General features: G+C 39.0%; 1 pseudogene; it reads left to right on the forward strand.

Moving 5' to 3' along the window:
• Positions 1–16,609: 16,609 nt before the first annotated feature.
• Positions 16,610–17,374, forward strand: LOC129492074 (large ribosomal subunit protein uL30-like 1; annotated as a pseudogene).
• The last annotated feature ends 568 nt before the right edge of the window (positions 17,375–17,942 follow it).

Here is a 17,942-nt window from a genome sequence, read left to right on the forward strand (position 1 = left end):
GGGGTCGTTATTCTTCCCTTCCACTTCCTTCAATTCCTATTCCCTTTCATCCTCTCTCCAGGTCCAGAAGCTGGTTTTCCTCTTCTGATTTTTGCCTGAGGCAAAGCAGCTGTCTTTTAAAGATAAGAGCCAGAAAATAGAGATATCAAACAGACATAAAGAATAACATAGGAAAGACAAGAAGTCCCTTTCCCTAAAAATAGCTTTGTCATTAGCTCTTTTTATGCTGAACACCCAGATTTATTTCCCATTGTCCTTTTGCTTGAACAAACCAAGTCAGTCAAACTACCTCACCTGATGAGAAGGAAAACAGTGAAATGGAAATCCTCTAGGCCAGGCTGATTTAACAAAGTAATATAATAAGAAAAGTGGCTAACTTGAATCTTCTTTTTTGGTAAATGTTGAAATTATAGCATAACCACAAAGGAAGAGTTTGGGGATACAAACGAAGAATAGGATAAAAAGACTTAACGGAAGAAAATGAACGGTGAATACCAAGCAAAATGAGAAGCAAAGAAAGCACATGCATATAATATATATATATATTTAAATAAACATGCATAAGAAAGCATGAAGCATAGTAAGATTTTATATACTACATATTCATGGGAGGATCGAGGAGGAGAAGTCAGAGTTGAATGGCTGCACTCATTGAGCAGGAGAAACCCTGAGATTCCAAAGAATAAGATAAATTGTCAGCTGCCATTGCCACCTCTATCTTTCCTCTTGGGAGCTGTGGTGCCAGAAGAGGCAGACGTAGAAGAGAGCCTTTAGGATGAGAATGATGGTCCCAGTAATGCTTTGCTTCCCTGGGTATTCCTCAAGGGTAAAATTGCATCACAAATGTATATGCATCAAGAACTAGTGTCACTGTTCCATCTGTAGGAAGTAAATTACAATGTAGTAAAGAGAAAAGTCAATGCATACTCTGCATAGGGGTTACGTGCATGGGTTTCAGTGTCAGACAGGCAGTGTTAAGACCCTAGGACACGTAATCTAGAACCTTGTTACACAATGTATGATCCACAAGCCGACAGTGTTGGCCTTGACCTGGGAGCTGATTAAAAATGCAGAATCTCAGGATTCACCCCAGACCTACCAAGTCAGAATTTGCAAATTATCAAGACTCTTGGATGATTCTTTTGCACATAAAGTTTGAGAAACACTGGTCTAGGATAAGTTTCTTAATCTATTTCTCATTTCTAAAATGGGCATACTAGTACCTACTTCCTAGAGTTGTGGGAATTAAATGAGGAATACATGTAGAGAGATAGCAAATTTCCAATAACTGCTAATGAAGACAAGTCATAAAATATGGTTCAGGATTTTGAAATTGAATTCTATGCTCTGCTGCACACACAATTAAATTTAACTAAAGCTGAGTTTTAATTATAAATGCTAACTGACTTTCGTGACCATTTCTCCAAATGAAATAGTCACTTAAAAATGAGTAGATTCTAAAAGGGCTGTCAATACTAATTGACTTAGCTATGCAAGTCACTTTATTTTTTGAGAAATTGATTTCCTTATCTGAGCACAGGGCAGTTCAACTAAGATCCTTTTTAATTCTAAGTTTTGAGTTTTAGTTATTTGCTGTGAAAATTAATACTCTTTTTCACTGATTAATATGGAAGATCACAAATTAGATATAATGATGGTGTAATTCCTAACCTTTCTAATTGATGACTATTTTAACTTAGAAAGAAGAGAAAAACACAAAAAAGGAAAGGTGACCAGAATAGGATACAAAACCTGAGAAATATCTTGCGGATCTCTGTTTTCATTTCTATAAGTATAAGGTCTCTAAGGCTGCAGTTAAATATGTTGGAGGTTCTTAAACATCACTGCATAAAAATCACCTGAGCCTCTTGTTAAAAAACGCGAATTCCTGGGGCCCCATCTGTAGATATTCTGATTCATGAATGAAGCCTTGAAATTCATAACAAATAACCTGGGAAATTATAATGTAGGCAGAACACAATTTGAGAAACACCGTGCTAGGTGATTTTTTTTCTCATGTCAAACATAGTTTGATTCTTGCATATTAGATCATATAATACAAACATATTTTCTACCACCCATATATAAATATTCATAAACTTTACTATCATATATAAGTAAAACTGTCATTTGGGAAATATGAATATGAGTTTCAACTTTGGTATAAGCTCTACGTTGGGCATGATAAACAACAGGTAAGCAAATAATTTAATGTCTGTGTTTCTCTTTGACTTTAACTACAAAATAGAACTGACCTAAAAACGTTCTTGAAAGGATCACATGAAATAAGTATTTCAAAAGCACTAAAGCGACTTTAAGCGTATTGTTTTTGATAATATTTATTCAGTTCATAATTCTTTTCAAGTTTTTTTTTTTAATTTTTTTTTTAATTATACCTTAGGGTTTTAGGGTACATGTGCACAATGTGCAGGTTTCTTACATATGTATCCATGTGCCATGTTGATTTCCTGCACCCATTAACTCGTCATTTAGCATTAGGTGTATCTCCTAATGCTGTCCCTCCCCCCTCCCCCCACCCCACAACAGTCCCCGGAGTGTGATGTTCCCCTTCCTGTGTCCATGAGTTCTCATTGTTCAATTCCCACCTATGAGTGAGAACATGCGGTGTTTGGTTTTTTGTCCTTGCGATAGTTTACTGAGAATGATGTTTTCAAGTTTCATCCATGTCCCTACAAAGGACATGAACTCATCATTTTTTATGGCTGCATAGTATTCCATGGTGTATATGTGCCACATTTTCTTAATCCAGTCTATCGTTGTTGGACATTTGGGTTGGTTCCAACTCTTTGCTATTGTGAATAGTGCCGCAATAAACATACGTGTGCATGTGTCTTTATAGCAGTATGCTTTATAGTCCTTTGGGTATATACCCAGTAATGGGATGGCTGGGTCAAATGGTATTTCTAGTTCGAGATCCCTGAGGAATCACCACACTGACTTCCACAATGGTTGAACTAGTTTACAGTCCCACCAACAGTGTAAAAGTGTTCCTATTTCTCCACATCCTCTCCAGCACCTGTTGTTTCCTGCTTTTTTAATGATGGCCATTCTAACTGGTGTGAGATGGTATCTCACTGTGGTTTTGATTTGCATTTCTCTGATGGCCAGTGATGATGAGCATTTCTTCATGTGTTTTTTGGCTGCATAAATGTCTTCTTTTGAGAAGTGTCTGTTCATGTCCTTTGCCCACTTTTTGATGGGGTTGTTTGTTTTTTTCTTGTCAATTTGTTTGAGTTCATTGTAGATTCTGGATATTAGCCCTTTGTCAGATGAGTAGGTTGCAAAAATTTTCTCCCATTCTGTAGGTTGCCTGTTCACTCTGATGGTAGTTTCTTTTGCTGTGCAGAAGCTCTTTAGTTTAATGAGATCCCATTTGTCAATTTTGGCTTTTGTTGCCATTGCTTTTGGTGTTTTAGACATGAAGTTCTTGCCCACGCCTATGTCCTGAATGGTATTGCCTAGGTTTTCTTGTAGGATTTTAATGGTTTTAGATCTAACATTTAAGTCTTTAATCCATCTTGAATTAATTTTTGTATAAGGTGTAAGGAAGGGATCCAGTTTCAGCTTTCTACATATGGCTAGCCAGTTTTCCCAGCACCATTTATTAAATAGGGAATCCTTTCCCCATTGCTTGTTTCTGTCAGGTTTGTCAAAGATCAGATAGTTGTAGATATGCGGCATCATTTCTGAGGGCTCTGTTCTGTTCCATTGATCTATGTCTCTGTTGTGGTACCAGTACCATGCTGTTTTGGTTACTGTAGCCTTGTAGTATAGTTTAAAGTCAGGTAGCGTGATGCCTCCAGCTTTGTTCTTTTGGCTTAGGATTGACTTGGCGATGCGGGCTCTTTTTTGGTTCCATATGAACTTTAAAGTAGTTTTTTCCAATTCTGTGAAGAAAGTCATTGGTAGCTTGACGGGGATGGCATTGAATCTATAAATTACCTTGGGCAGTATGGCCATTTTCACGATATTGATTCTTCCAACCCATGAGAATGGAATGTTCTTCCATTTGTTTGTATCCTCTTTTATTTCCTTCAGCAGTGGTTTGTAGTTCTCCTTGAAGAGGTCCTTCACATCCCTTGTAAGTTGGATTCCTAGGTATTTTATTCTCTTTGAAGCAATTGTGAATGGGAGTTCACTCATGATTTGGCTCTCTGTTTGTCTGTTATTGGTGTACAAGAATGCTTGTGATTTTTGTACATTAATTTTGTATCCTGAGACTTTGCTGAAGTTGCTTATCAGCTTAAGGAGATTTTGGGCTGAGACAATGGGGTTTTCTAGATATACAATCATGTCATCTGCAAACAGGGACAATTTGACTTCCTCTTTTCCTAATTGAATACCCTTTATTTCCTTCTCCTGCCTGATTGCTCTGGCCAGAACTTCCAGCACTATGTTGAATAGGAGTGGTGAGAGAGGGCATCCCTGTCTTGTGCCAGTTTTCAGAGGGAATGCTTCCAGTTTTTGCCCATTCAGTATGATATTGGCTCTGGGTTTGTCATAGATAGCTCTTATTATTTTGAGATACGTCCCATCAATACCTAATTTGTTGAGAGTTTTTAGCATGAGGGGTTGTTGAATTTTGTCAAAGGCCTTTTCTGCATCTATTGAGATAATCATGTGGTTTTTGTCTTTGGTTCTGTTTATATGCTGGATTACATTTATTGATTTGCATATGTTGAACCAGCCTTGCATCCCAGGGATGAAGCCCACTTGATTATGGTGGATAAGCTTTTTGATGTGCTGCTGGATTCGCTTTGCCAGTATTTTATTGAGGATTTTTGCATCAATGTTCATCAAGGATATTGGTCTGAAATTCTCTTTTTTGGTTATGTCTCTGCCAGGCTTTGGTATCAGGACAATGCTGGCTTCGTAAAATGTGTTAGGGAGGATTCCCTCTTTTTCTATCGATTAGAATAGTTTCAGAAGGAGTGGTACCAGTTCCTCCTTGTACCTCTGGTAGAATTCAGCTGTGAATCCATCAGGTCCTGGACTCTTTTTGGTTGGTAAGCTATTGATTATTGCCACAATTTCAGAACCTGTTATTGGTCTATTCAGAGACTCAACTTCTTCCTGGTTTAGTCTTGGGAGGGTGTATTTGTCGAGGAATTTATCCATTTCTTCTAGATTTTCTAGTTTATTTGCATAGAGGTGTTTGTAGTATTCTCTGATGGTAGATTGTATTTCTGTGGGATCGGTGGTGATATCCCCTTTTTCGTTTTTTATTGCATCTATTTGATTCTTCTCTCTTTTCTTCTTTATTAGTCTTGCTAGCGGTCCATCAATTTTGTTGATCTTTTCAAAAAACCAGCTCCTGGATTCACTAATTTTTTGAAGGGTTTTTTGTGTCTCTGTTTCCTTCAGTTCTGCTCTGATTTTAGTTATTTCTAGCCTTCTGCTAGCTTTTGAATGTGTTTGCTCTTGCTTTTCTAGTTCTTTTAATTGTGATGTTAGGGTGTCAATTTTGGATCTTTCCTGCTTTCTCTTGTGGGCATTTAGTGCTATAAATTTCCCTCTACACACTGCTTTGAACGTGTCCCAGAGATTCTGGTATGTTGTGTCTTTGTTCTCGTTGGTTTCAAAGAACATCTTTATTTCTGCCTTCATTTCATTATGTACTCAATAGTCATTCAGGAGCAGGTTGTTCAGTTTCCATGTAGTTGAGCAGTTTTGAGTGAGTTTCTTAATCCTGAGTTCTAGTTTGATTGCACTGTGGTCTGAGAGACAGTTTGTTATAATTTCTGTTCTTTTACATTTGCTGAGGAGAGCTTTACTTCCAACTATGTGTTCAATTTTGGAATAGGTGTGGTGTGGTGCTGAAAAAAATGTATATTCTGTTGACTTGGGGTGGAGAGTTGTGTAGATGTCTATTAGGTCCACTTTATGTAGAGCTGAGTTCAATTCCTGGATATCCTTGTTAACTTTCTGTCTCGTTGATCTGTCTAATGTTGACAGTGGGATGTTAAAATCTCCCATTATTGTTGTGTGGGAGTTTAAGTCCCTTTGTAGGTCACTGAGGACTTGCTTTATGAATCTGGGTGCTCCTGTGTTGAGTGCATATCTATTTAGAATAGTTAGCTCTTCTTATTGAATTGATCCCTTTACCATTATGTAATGGCCTTCTTTGTCTCTTTTGATCTTTGTTGGTTTAAAGTCTGTTTTATCAGAGACTAGGATTGCAACCCCTGCCTTTTTTTGTTTTCCAGTTGCTTGATAGATCTTCCTCCATCCCTTTATTTTGAGTCTATGTGTGTCTCTGCACATGAGATGGGTTTCCTGAATACAGCACACTGATGGGTCCTGACTCCTTATCCAGTTTGCCAGTCTGTGTCTTTTGATTGGAGCATTTAGCCCATTTACATTTAACGTTAATATTGTTATGTGTGAACCTGATCCTGTCATTATGATGTTAGTTGCTATAGTTTCTTCCTAGCCTCGATGGTCTTTACAATTTGGCGTGTTTTTGCGGTGGCTGGTACTGGTTGTTCCTTTCCATGTTTAGTGCTTCCTTCAGGAGCTCTTTTAGGGCAGGCCTGGTGGTGACAAAATCACTCAGCGTTTGCTTGTCTGTGAAGTATTTTATTTCTCCTTCACTTATGAAGCTTAGTTTGGCGGGATAGGAAATTCTGGGTTGAAAATTCTTTTCTTTAAGAATGTTGAATATCGGCCCCCACTCTCTTCTGGCTTGTAGAGTTTCTGCTGAGAGATCAGCTGTTAGTCTGATGGGCTTCCCTTTGTGGGTAACCCGACCTTTCTCTCTGGTTGCCCTTAACATTTTTTCCTTCATTTCAACTTTGGTGATTCTGACGATTACGTGTCTTGGAGTTGCTCTTCTCGAGGAGTATCTTTGTGGCGTTCTCTGTATTTCCTGAATCTGAATGCTGGCCTTCCTTGTTAGATTGGGGAAGTTCTCCTGGATAATATCTTGCAGAGTGTTTTCCAACTTGGTTCCATTCTCCCCATCATTTTCAGATACACCAATCAGATGTAGGTTTGGTCTTTTCACATAGTCCCAAATTTCTTGGAGGCTTTGTTCATTTCTTTTTATTCTTTTTTCTCTAAACTTCCCTTCTCTCTTCATTTCATTCATTTCATCTTCCGTCAGTGATACCCTTTCTTCCAGTTGATCGCATCTGCTACTGAGGCTTCTGCAATCTTCGCGTAGTTCTCGAAACTTGGCTTTCAGCTCCATCAGCTCCTTTAAGCCCTTCTCTCCATTGGTTATTCTAGTTATCCATTCTTCTAATTGTTTTTCAAAGTTTTTAACTTCTTTGCTATTGTTTTGAATTTCCTCTCGTAGCTCAGAGTAGTTTGATCGTCTGAAGCCTTCTTCTCTCAACTCGTCAAAGTCATCCTCCATCCAGCTTTGTTCCGTTGCTGGTGAGGAACTGCGTTCCTTTGGAGGAGGAGAGGTGCTCTGTTTTTTAAAGTTTCCAGTTTTTTTGCTCTTTTTTTTCCCCATCTTTGTGGTTTTATCTACTTTTTGTCTTTGATGATGGTGATGTACAGATGGGTTTTTGGTGTGGATGTCCTTTCTGTTTGTTAGTTTTCCTTCTACCAGACAGGACCCTCAGCTGCAGGTCTGTTGGAGTTTACTAGAGGTCCACTCCAGACCCTGTTTGGCTGGGTGTCAGCAGCGGTGGCTGCAGAACAGCGGATTTTCGTGAGACCACAAATTCAGCTGTCTGATAGTTCCTCTGAAAGTTTTGTCTCAGAGGAGTACCCGGCTGAATGAGGTGTCAGTCTGTCCCTACTGGAGGGGTGCCTCCCAGTTAGGCTGCTCAGGGGTGAGGGACCCACTTTAGGAGGCAGTCTGTCCGTTCTCAGATCTCCAGCTGCGTGTTGGGAGAACCACTAGTCTCTTCAAAGCTGTCAGTCAGACAGGGACATTTAAGTCTGTGGAGGTTCTTGCTGAGTTTTTGTTTGTCTGTGCCCTGCCCCCAGAGGTGGAGCCTACAGAGGCAGGCAGGCCTCCTTGAGCTGTGGTGGGCTCCACCCAGTTCGAGCTTCCTGGCTGCTTTGTTTACCTAAGCAAGCCTGGGCAATGGCAGGCGCCCCTCCCCCAGCCTCGCTGCCGCCTTGCAGCTTTATCTCAGACTGCTGTGCTAGCAATCAAAGAGACTCTGTGGGCATAGGACCCTCCGAGCCAGGTGCGGGACACAATCTCCTAGTGTGCCGTTTTCCAGGCCCATTGGAAAAGCGCAGTATTAGGATGGGACTGACCCAATATTCCAGGTGCTGTCTGTTTCCCCTTTCTTTGACTAGGAAAGGGAACTCCCTGACCCCTTGGGCTTCCCGAGTGAGGCAATGCCTCGCCCTGCTTCGGCTCGCGCACAGTGCGCTTCACTGACTGTCCTGCACCCACTGTTAGGCACTCCCTAGTGAGATGAAACCGGTACCTCAAGCAGAAATGCAGAAATCACCCATCTTCTGTGTCGCTGGGGCTGGGAGCTGGAGACCGGAGCTGTTCCTATTCGGCCATCTATCAAGTTTATAAACTTATTGAAGGTAAGGATTGCATCTTTTAAATTTCTTTTAGTGGTTAGCTATTGTCTCTGCCTGCCTGACATTTCTTCCCCCTTGCTTTGGTAACAGCATCCTTGTTTTCCTTTGGGAAACCTCTGTTCTTCCATTATCAGTTCATGTTGGGGAAGTAGGGGAGTGGTTCAAGTCTGGGTCTAGCAATGAGCCTGTGATCTGCCTAGCAGGTCAGAGCACTCTATTTTTCCTAGCACTGAAAATGGTTCAGTAATTTGTAAGTGACACAAGCCTGGCCAATAGGAGTGAGCCCCAGAACTTTTGCTGAAACCTTTAAGAAAGAGAACCTATTTTTTTTTTTTTCCTGAGACAGAGTCTTACTCTATCACCCAGGCTGGAGTGCAGTGGTGCGATCTTGTCTCACCGCAACCTCTACCTCCTGAGTTCAAGCAATTATCCTGCCTCAGCCTCCGGAGTTGCTGGGATTACAGGTGCCCACCACCATGCCCAGCTAATTTTTGTATTTTTAGTAGAGAAAGGGTTTCACCATGTTTGCCAGGCTGACCTGAAACTCCTGACCTCGTGATCTGCCCCCCTCGGCCTCCCAAAGTGCTGGGATAACAGGTGTGAGCCACCGTGCCTTTTTGAAGTAGATAACCAGTAGCGTAGAGTCATGTTTGCTATCACAAAAGAAAGCATGATTGGGAATACAGCCAATGCAAAAGAAAACAGAAATGAGAGTGTAAAAATGGCAGATATGTCTATGACATTGTTTAGGCCTTGAATTAATCCCACCTAGACTTTTTTAATACAAAACTTTCTAGCATTTTCTCTCTCCTACCTAGGCAATTATCATGCAGTTGGAGACTTTCAACAAATGTTGACTTACTTGTTTGCTAATGAAAAAAATAAATCCTTTATCACAGATGACAAAGCAAAGATGTTCAAATTAATCATTGCAATGTTTTGGTGATTCACTCAAAAACACATTACACGCACATGTAGATAACTGAGAGTTCTTTTGTTTTTGTTTTTGTTTTTTTTTTTTTTTCAGTCATCTGTGGAGCAACCGAAAACATCTGTGTAACTACTAGACATTAATTTTAGGCACTATCCATAAGTTATCATTCTGCTTTGCATAATTCACCAAATAATCCCCATATTGAATACCAAAAACTGCTCAGCTTGAAGAATGAGTCAGTCTGACTGTCTGGTTCTAGCTTAAAATCTAAGAACTCGGAGCTCTCTGTTCTTTTGTTCCTTATTGTTTTTGAGATTTGAAAACTGGTCACTTAACTTCATCTCCTGCATCTGTAAAGAGTTGACTGGAATACGGGATTCACAAAGCAGGTAGATATGAGGTTTTCTTCTTTGTTCATACCAATTTTTAAAAATTTAAAGGATGGCTTCAAGTAAATAATTCTTTACTCTTTTAACATGCTGCCATCATGTGGTTGCTTTGCTCATTCACATTCAAATGTCTCAAAGTTCACATTTATAGTGATTCTTACTCAGCAAGGTACTAAGAGGAAGCTTCCAAAGAAAATGAAGAGAATACATTCTTCCCATAATCCTAGTGCAGAGGATGGTAGAAATGTATGTGTTATTTGCCAAAATGCAAGGTAGAACATGGTAGGAACCTAAAGAGACAGAGTACAAAGGAGACTCAGAAGGGAGAGTCAACTCTCTTAGATTTCAATCTATTAAAAAAAAGTTTCAGGCTGTAATTTTAGCAAAACTGTTTCATAAAATGTGACAGTACAGTAATCCCTTGGTTAACCCCAGCTTATACCAAAATCCATGCATACTCAAGTCGGCCCCCTCCCCCAAATATGGGTTTTGTATCCTGCGAATACTATCTTTCCATTGTGTTTGGTTGAAAAAAATCCACCTATCAGTGAACCTGTGAAGTTCAACCTTGTGTTGTTCAAGGGTCAACTGTATTTACATATATTATTAATTCCTTGCAACATCTCAGCAATCATCTCTGTTTTAATTCTGAAGTGCTTGAGACCAACAGAGAATATGCCAAATGTCTATGCAAGTTAAAAGTGAGAGTCTTTGCTCATAGTTTGGACTCATAGAGCTTTATATAGTTTACCTTATTGTCTCTGAGTCCTGAGTGCTGGATAAGGCAGGAAAATTTGAGATTTCATCAAAATTTTCTAACTTAAGAACATTTTTTTTACTGAACCTTGCTTTGTACGTAGGTGTTAAAAATTGTGGTTTAATTTGATTGGATGAATTCATGTAAAAATACTCATTTTGAGATTTTGTATATAATTTTCTATAATCAAAGCAAAATTTAGTAAAATGAGTTGGATTAAGTTCTATTATAATATTAATTGCCAAATTGTTTTCAGAATTAGTTTTAGCACCTAGAAAGAGAATTGGAGAAGTTCCACATTTTTAAATTATAAAAAAGAAAAAAGTTTTTTAGTACTACATACAGGACACATAGTTACTAAATTCTGCTTAGATTTAAGTGCTTAGATCTTGTCCACAAATTATTCTTTAAAAATATTACAACCTTCAATTCTGAACTAAGAGAGGTCTTCCTGGTCCTGCCCACATTTAGGAATCCTATCATCTCAAACCCCTGGACCTCAGCACTACTTTTTTCCCAAATCACAAGTCAAAACAGCCAATCTAGTCGTTTGCAGCTTCCTTGCCTTCTCTCTTAAACACAAATTTTATTTAGATCACCAAAAAGATCCATGTTATGGGTTCATTGTGTCCCACTGCCCCATAATTCATATGTTGAAGTACTAATCCCCAGTACCTCAGAATGTTACCTTATTTGGAGATAAAATCTTTACAGAGGTAATCAAGTTAAAATGAGATCATTAGGATGGGCTGTAATCCAGCAGGACTCGTATCCTTATAAAAAGAATAAATGTGAACACAAAAACAGTTACAGAGAGAAAACAATGTGTAGACACTGGGAGAAGGTTGCTGTCTACAAGCCAAGAAGAGAGGTCTGGAACAAATCCTTCCCTCAGAAGGAACCAACCCTACTGAGACCTTGAGCTTGGACATGTAGTTCCAGAACTGTGAGACAATAAATTTCTGCTGTTTAAGCCACCAAGTCTGTGGTATTTTGTTACAGCAACCCTAGCAAACTAATACAATTAGACTGGTAGAAATGGTTTATATTAACTTCCTTCTAGGCATGTATATCTTTGCGGCTAGCCCTAACTTACTGTTCTGATTCTAGAAAATACAAAAACAATACATTGTTATTTTCATCCAGAAACTGTTAGTGTGTTAAATTATTTTTGAGAAAAACTAAGACCCTGGAAAGAGAATGTATACTTTAATAATCAAAGTAGAAGATTAAAAATTGGTACTTACAGGCATAAATATTGACATTGGCAGTTATTTCTCTAACTGCATCTTCCTGTTTCCCTGTCCCAGCCAAAATTCTATCAGGCTATGTGAAGAGAGGACCAATTATTTTCCTCCTTAACCCTCAATATTTCAGGCCAAGAGAAGAAAAAGAATATCAGTTTTGTGATTCTCAAGTAACAATCTTTTAAGACCATCGCCTGGAGGAAAAGAACACCAGTTGAGAATTATTGATGATAATTGTCAACCTTTTTTACCAACCTTCAATGATAGGGTGTCCCCACCTATTAGAGGGCAAGATGAGCCTGCTTCTAACTAGAAGCTGAAAATGCCTAATAACGGTTTCCACAACCTCCTTTACAGGCACAGCATGGACACCCGACCAAGGCCACAGACCAGACATGGCCTGCACTGACCAAATCAGATGTTGTAAGCCTAAAGAAGCAGGGCTGCTCCAATTTCATTTTGGAGAAGCCAGTAGCAGCCACATCCATTTTCTGAGGTAACAGGAGCAATTGTACCAGCACAGCACCCAAGGTCGGTAATCAGGAATAATCAAACCACAGAGGATAGCGTACAACAATGGCGATGCCTGTGTGATTCTGTAGCATGATTCTGAACACTGTTCATGGCTGATGAGCCCGCTCACCTGCAGTTAGAGCTACCCCATTTGTGCTTCAATCAGCCATAGTTTCTGTTGCTTCCAACCAAAAACTGACTAACCTAAAGGATACGGTTGTTTTAAATTTATCTTTTAAGAAATATAGAATTATCTAATTATTTTGCTTTTTATAATAAAGAAAGGGATCAAAACATTTTACTCAGTAAATAGAAATATTAAATGTAGATTTAAGTTCTTCATGAATGGTTGACAGATATAGGTAAATAGGAAAGGAAAATAGAGAATAAGAGGCAGAAAGAAAGACAACTTATTAGATGTTCTGAAGTTTGTTTTTTAGAGTTTTAAGATTAAAAACCTTCTTGGTTTCTCACCATTGTTTGGCCCATAGTTTAGGTAACTTGAAAAATCTATATCAAATATTTATTTAAGATAACTAAATAGAAACTCTAATAGAGAAGATAATATAATATAGAATGCAATTTAAAAGTATAGTGATATAATGGTTTTCACCCCACAAAATGGCAAGACCTCAAAAGTGTGATAATGCACTATGTTGGAATAAATGTGGGGAAATAGGCCCTTTCATGTTGCCTGTGGAAATATAAATCAGGACAACCACGTTTTGGGAGGAAAATTCAGAAGCATACATCTAGATGACTCATGCAGCTGCCCTTTGGCCCAGCAGTTCTATTTCTAGGAATTAACACTGCAAATAGATATACACATGCATAAAACAACAAAAGTAAAAGGATATTAATGGCAACCACAGTCAAGAACTAATTAAATCAGTTCTGGTATATCAAAAAAATAGAATACTATGAAGCTGTTAAAATAAGCCAGGAAGGTCTCCAAATGTTGATGTCATAATCATAGCCAGGACTTATTGGTAAGTGACAAAAAAATGCTTACTTATATAGTATGTTACCATTAGGGGAAAACAATAATTATAATGATCTTTATGACTATATTTGTGTGTATATGCTTGTGTATGAATAGAATATCTCTAGAAGGTCTCTTTTTTAAAAAACCTGTTAATACAAGTAGGGATTACTTGTGAATAGGAAAATTGGGTGTCCAGGGAATAGGGCAGATGGGTAGATTATGTCCTTTTGTATTTTTTGAATTTTATAATACATTTCTGTATTATTGATTTTAAAATCACAAAAGGTACTAAAGTAGACTATACATATATGCATGGATATAGTAAATCATTTTTAACTATAAAGAAATGTAAGTATATAAAAATCTTTAAAAAATTATAAGAATAAACCCAAAATTCCAAAAATAAGTACCTTATTAGGAATTAGATTCATGCAGAAAATATCCATAAATTTGCTTCTAGTTAAATAACCCATGTCTGTTATTTTTGCTGATACAATGTGATAGATAAAACTCTTTCCCTCTGACCCTAGATTTTACCACAGGCCTGGGACAATTTGGCAAAGCAAGAATGGACTTGTTCAAAGTCTTAAGAACAACGAGGAAGAAGATTTGTATGTGTTCAGCAAAGAAAAAGAGATACAAATTAGAGAGAAAGAAGAGGGGTCTTGAATCCATGGAGCATCGTTACACACCTTGACAGCCCTGGCTGTCTCCAAGATTTGGGGAGAAATGTCTTTTCAACACAGAAATGAAAAAGATGGCTCCTACAGCAGATGGCAAAGTGGTTCTTTGTATGCACTGCCAGAGGTATGCTTAAAGCTAACATTTCAAGCAGAAAGAGACATTAGACATCATATATAATCCTCTTAATTCTTTAATTTTTACATATGAAGAAACTGAAACCTAGGGAATGGTGACTTGCCTGAATTTACACTGCCTGAATCCAGGGGAATTAGGATAAATGTTCCCCTAACCAACATTTCCTCAGATCCACGTTCAGTACTTTTTTTTCCACTACACACATGAATTGCTTGCTCTCCAGAAGTAATCCTTCCATATGTGGAAGGAGGTGCTTCTTCCATGTTCAGTATAAAAGAGATGAAACAAAGCGAAGGAGGTATGTTTTCCCTTCTCTTGTAATCCCATAGCCAGAGCAGCTAAATTTCTATACATTCGGTACAACTCTTTCAGCTGGACTTCAGTTCTACAGACGAAGGATATGTAAAGTAAGGTCAAGTTGGGTTAATGCTGTGCTCCAGTCAAGGCTGTTCTGGGTGCAAACATCAGAAGCCAACTCAAACTAGTTCAAGTAAAAGGAGTGCTAATACCTGGGATGCAGAAGCACTGTTCTTGGGTTTCGCCTAATTCAAGGAGAGTAAAGAAGTAAGGACAGGTTTTACACGAACTGGAAAGCTGGGGCTGGGCACGGTGGCTCACACCTGTAATCCCAGCACTTTTGGAGGCCAAGGCAGGCGGATCACCTGAGGTCAGGAGTTCGAGACTAGCCTGGCCAACGTGGTGAAACTCCATCTCTACTAAAAAAAATACAAAAATTAGCTGGGCATGGTGGCAGGCACCTGTAATCCCGCAGACACCTATAATCCCAGCTACTTGGGAGGCTGAGGCGGAGGTTGCAGTGAGCAGAGATCGCACGACTGGACTCCAGCCTGGGCGACAGCGAGACTCTGTCTCAAAAAAAAAAAAAAAAGCAAAACTGGGAATCAAAAATGTTTTCTGTATACTCTTTCAGTTTCGCATCCGACAGGACAAAATCTACAAAGAATAGAATAGATGAAACTCTTGCAGTGGAACCTTAAAAAGCCATTATAGGAAAAAGGAATGAGTAAAATATGGCTCAACTATCAGTTCTTGTTTTAAAAAAAAAAAGCCAAGATTTTAGATTAAAACTTTAATATGAACCTAGAACATATTAATAGGAGCATAAGGCTCAGCATAAGGAAAGTGATTTTTTTCCTTTAATATTCATACTGTATCTAGAATATTGGGCTCCACTCTAGACACTATGAGAAATAGAGAAAATAAAAAATTTAAATATATAATAGGTAAAATTTTTGAAAACCTAGTTTTTCCAGAGAAAAGGCCATAGCCAAAGGACTTGATAACCTTCTTTAAATATTTGAGGAGCATTTAATTAGGGATATTCTGTGTGCGTATAGGGGCAGAACTAGGATGAGTTAGTAGAAGCTGTAGAAGTGGAAAAGTGTGTGGCAGGGGGCCTTCTGTGTCACAAGGGTTTGTGTGTGATCTGTGAAGGGAGCCATGTGCTTCACTGCATGATAGAGAAAAAACTTTTCAGCACATGGCCCAATTCAGGGGAAAAAAAATTTGTAGGACACATTTTTTTTAACTCAAAATAGCTTTCCTGAATTCCACTGGGGAAAGCTTTTTACAACTTAGATTAAATTCTTTAACAAACAGCAGGATGTTGAGAGATTTTGGCATTTCTTTGTAGCTATTAGAATTTAATATCTGGGCATGTTAGCAAAATAACAACTTTTTAAAACCCTTACATTGGTGTAGCGCTTGAGTCACAAAATGCCCTCATATGAGTTATTTCATTCTTGAAACACCTCTGCAAAGTAGATACAGTATTTACTATCCCTGGGAAACAGGTTTAGAGAGGCAAAATGACTTGCCAGAGAACCTAGCAAAAAACAGTAACGTTCAAGCAAGATTTAGTTCTCTCCTTTTAATGCAAACTTTAATGATCAAAGTGGTTGCCGTGGAGACTTTTTTCTTCTTTCTTATCACTCTGCTTAGTATGAAGTGAAAAAGCAACCAATCACTGCCTCACAGGCTAGATATACATGTTCCTTCCATTCCCAAGAGAATTTTCAGATGAGAATGTTTTGTTAAAACAAAGGAAACATGCTTTGTATAACTAAAAGAAGGTGCTGCTTTCAAAAAGTGCATAATCATTTAAATGTTAAACTTCTGCAATATGATTTTTAATAGTTTATGAGAAAATATTTTCCGTATATTTCACTTTTAATCCCCAAATACATTAATATTGGCATTATGGATTTGGATTGCTGAATAGCTATGTCATAATAACTGCTGATTAGTTTTTTTTATTAACCTAGGTTTCAATGATATGGGCCCTATACATCCAAGAAATACAAAGGCATAATGATAAGCTCTAAGATCAACAGTGTGTACCCAGCACCTAGCACAGTATCTACTAAGTATTAGGCAGTCTATAAATACTCGTTAAATAAGAGGGCTTTTTTGAGCTGCACCACTATAAAGATGGTGGAGCAAGAGCAAAGAAAAATCCCTTTGGTTCCAGAAAATCTCCTGAAGAAGGGGAAGGCTTATCAAGCCCTCAAAGCCACCCAGGCAAAGCAGGCACTTTTGTCAAAGAAGGAGCAGAGGAAAGGAAAAGGGCCCAGGTTTAAGCGACTGGAATAATTCCTACATGATTCCGGCAGCAGAAACGTGACAAGCTGTGTCTCAGACGACTAGAAGTGAAACCTCATGCCTTGGAATTGCCAGATAAACATTCCTTGGCCTTTGATGTACGCATCGAAAGGACCGATAGCCTGAGTTTACTGGTGCAGAGAACCATTGCAAGACTTCGCCTAAAGAAAATTTTTAGTGGTGTCTTTGTAAAAGTCACCCCCTAGAACCTAAAAGTGCTGCGTGTAGTGGAACCTTATGTGACCTGGGGATTTCCAAATCTGAAGTCTGCCCAGGAACTCATTTTGAAATGTGGACAAGCCAAGGTCAAGAATAAAACCATCCCTCTGACAGACAACACAGTGATTGAGGAGCACCTGGGGACATTTGGCGTCATTTGCTTGGAAGACCTCATTCATTAAATTGCCTTCCCAGGGAAGCATTTCCAGGAGATCTCATGGTTCTTGCGCCCTTTCCACCTCTCAGTGGCCCGTCATGCTACCAAAAATAGAGTGGGCTTCCTCAAGGAGATAGGCACACCTGGCTATTGGGGTGAACGCATCAATCAGCTCATCCACCAGCTGAACTAGACCCAGGTGCCAAATTGCAGTAATTTTTATCAATGAAGTGGAAGCATGTGTTTTTGTTTTTTTGGGAATCTTTATCAAGTATCTTTAGAGAAGATTATTTCCTGCCTTATCTTCAAAAACTGGAAAGGAAGGGTCAAAGAAAAGATAGTACCTGGCCAGATGCGATGGCTCACTCTTGTAATCCCAGCACTTTGGGAGGCTGAGACAGGTGGATCACCTGAGGTCGGGAGTTCAAGACCAGCCTGACCAACATGGAGAAACCCTGTCTCTACTAAAACTACAAAAATTAGCTGGGCATGGTGGCACATGCCTGTAATCCCAGCTACTTGGGAGGCTGGGACAGGAGATTCGCTGGAATCTAGGAGGCAGAGGTTGCAGTGAGATGAGATTGAGCCATTGCACTCCAGCCTGGGCAACAAGAGCGAAACTCTGTCTCAAAAAAAGAAAAGACAGTAACTTATGTTTCATGGCAAGCACCTCTCATCACAGTCCAATTCCAAGGAAAAATTTCAGCCTTTTCTACATTGGCTGCCGCCTCGTCTGAAATCAGCACATTCCATGGAGGAAGGAGTCCTGCTTTG

This window comes from Symphalangus syndactylus, chromosome 10 (genome assembly GCF_028878055.3).
Source record: "Symphalangus syndactylus isolate Jambi chromosome 10, NHGRI_mSymSyn1-v2.1_pri, whole genome shotgun sequence".
NCBI lineage: Eukaryota > Metazoa > Chordata > Mammalia > Primates > Hylobatidae > Symphalangus > Symphalangus syndactylus.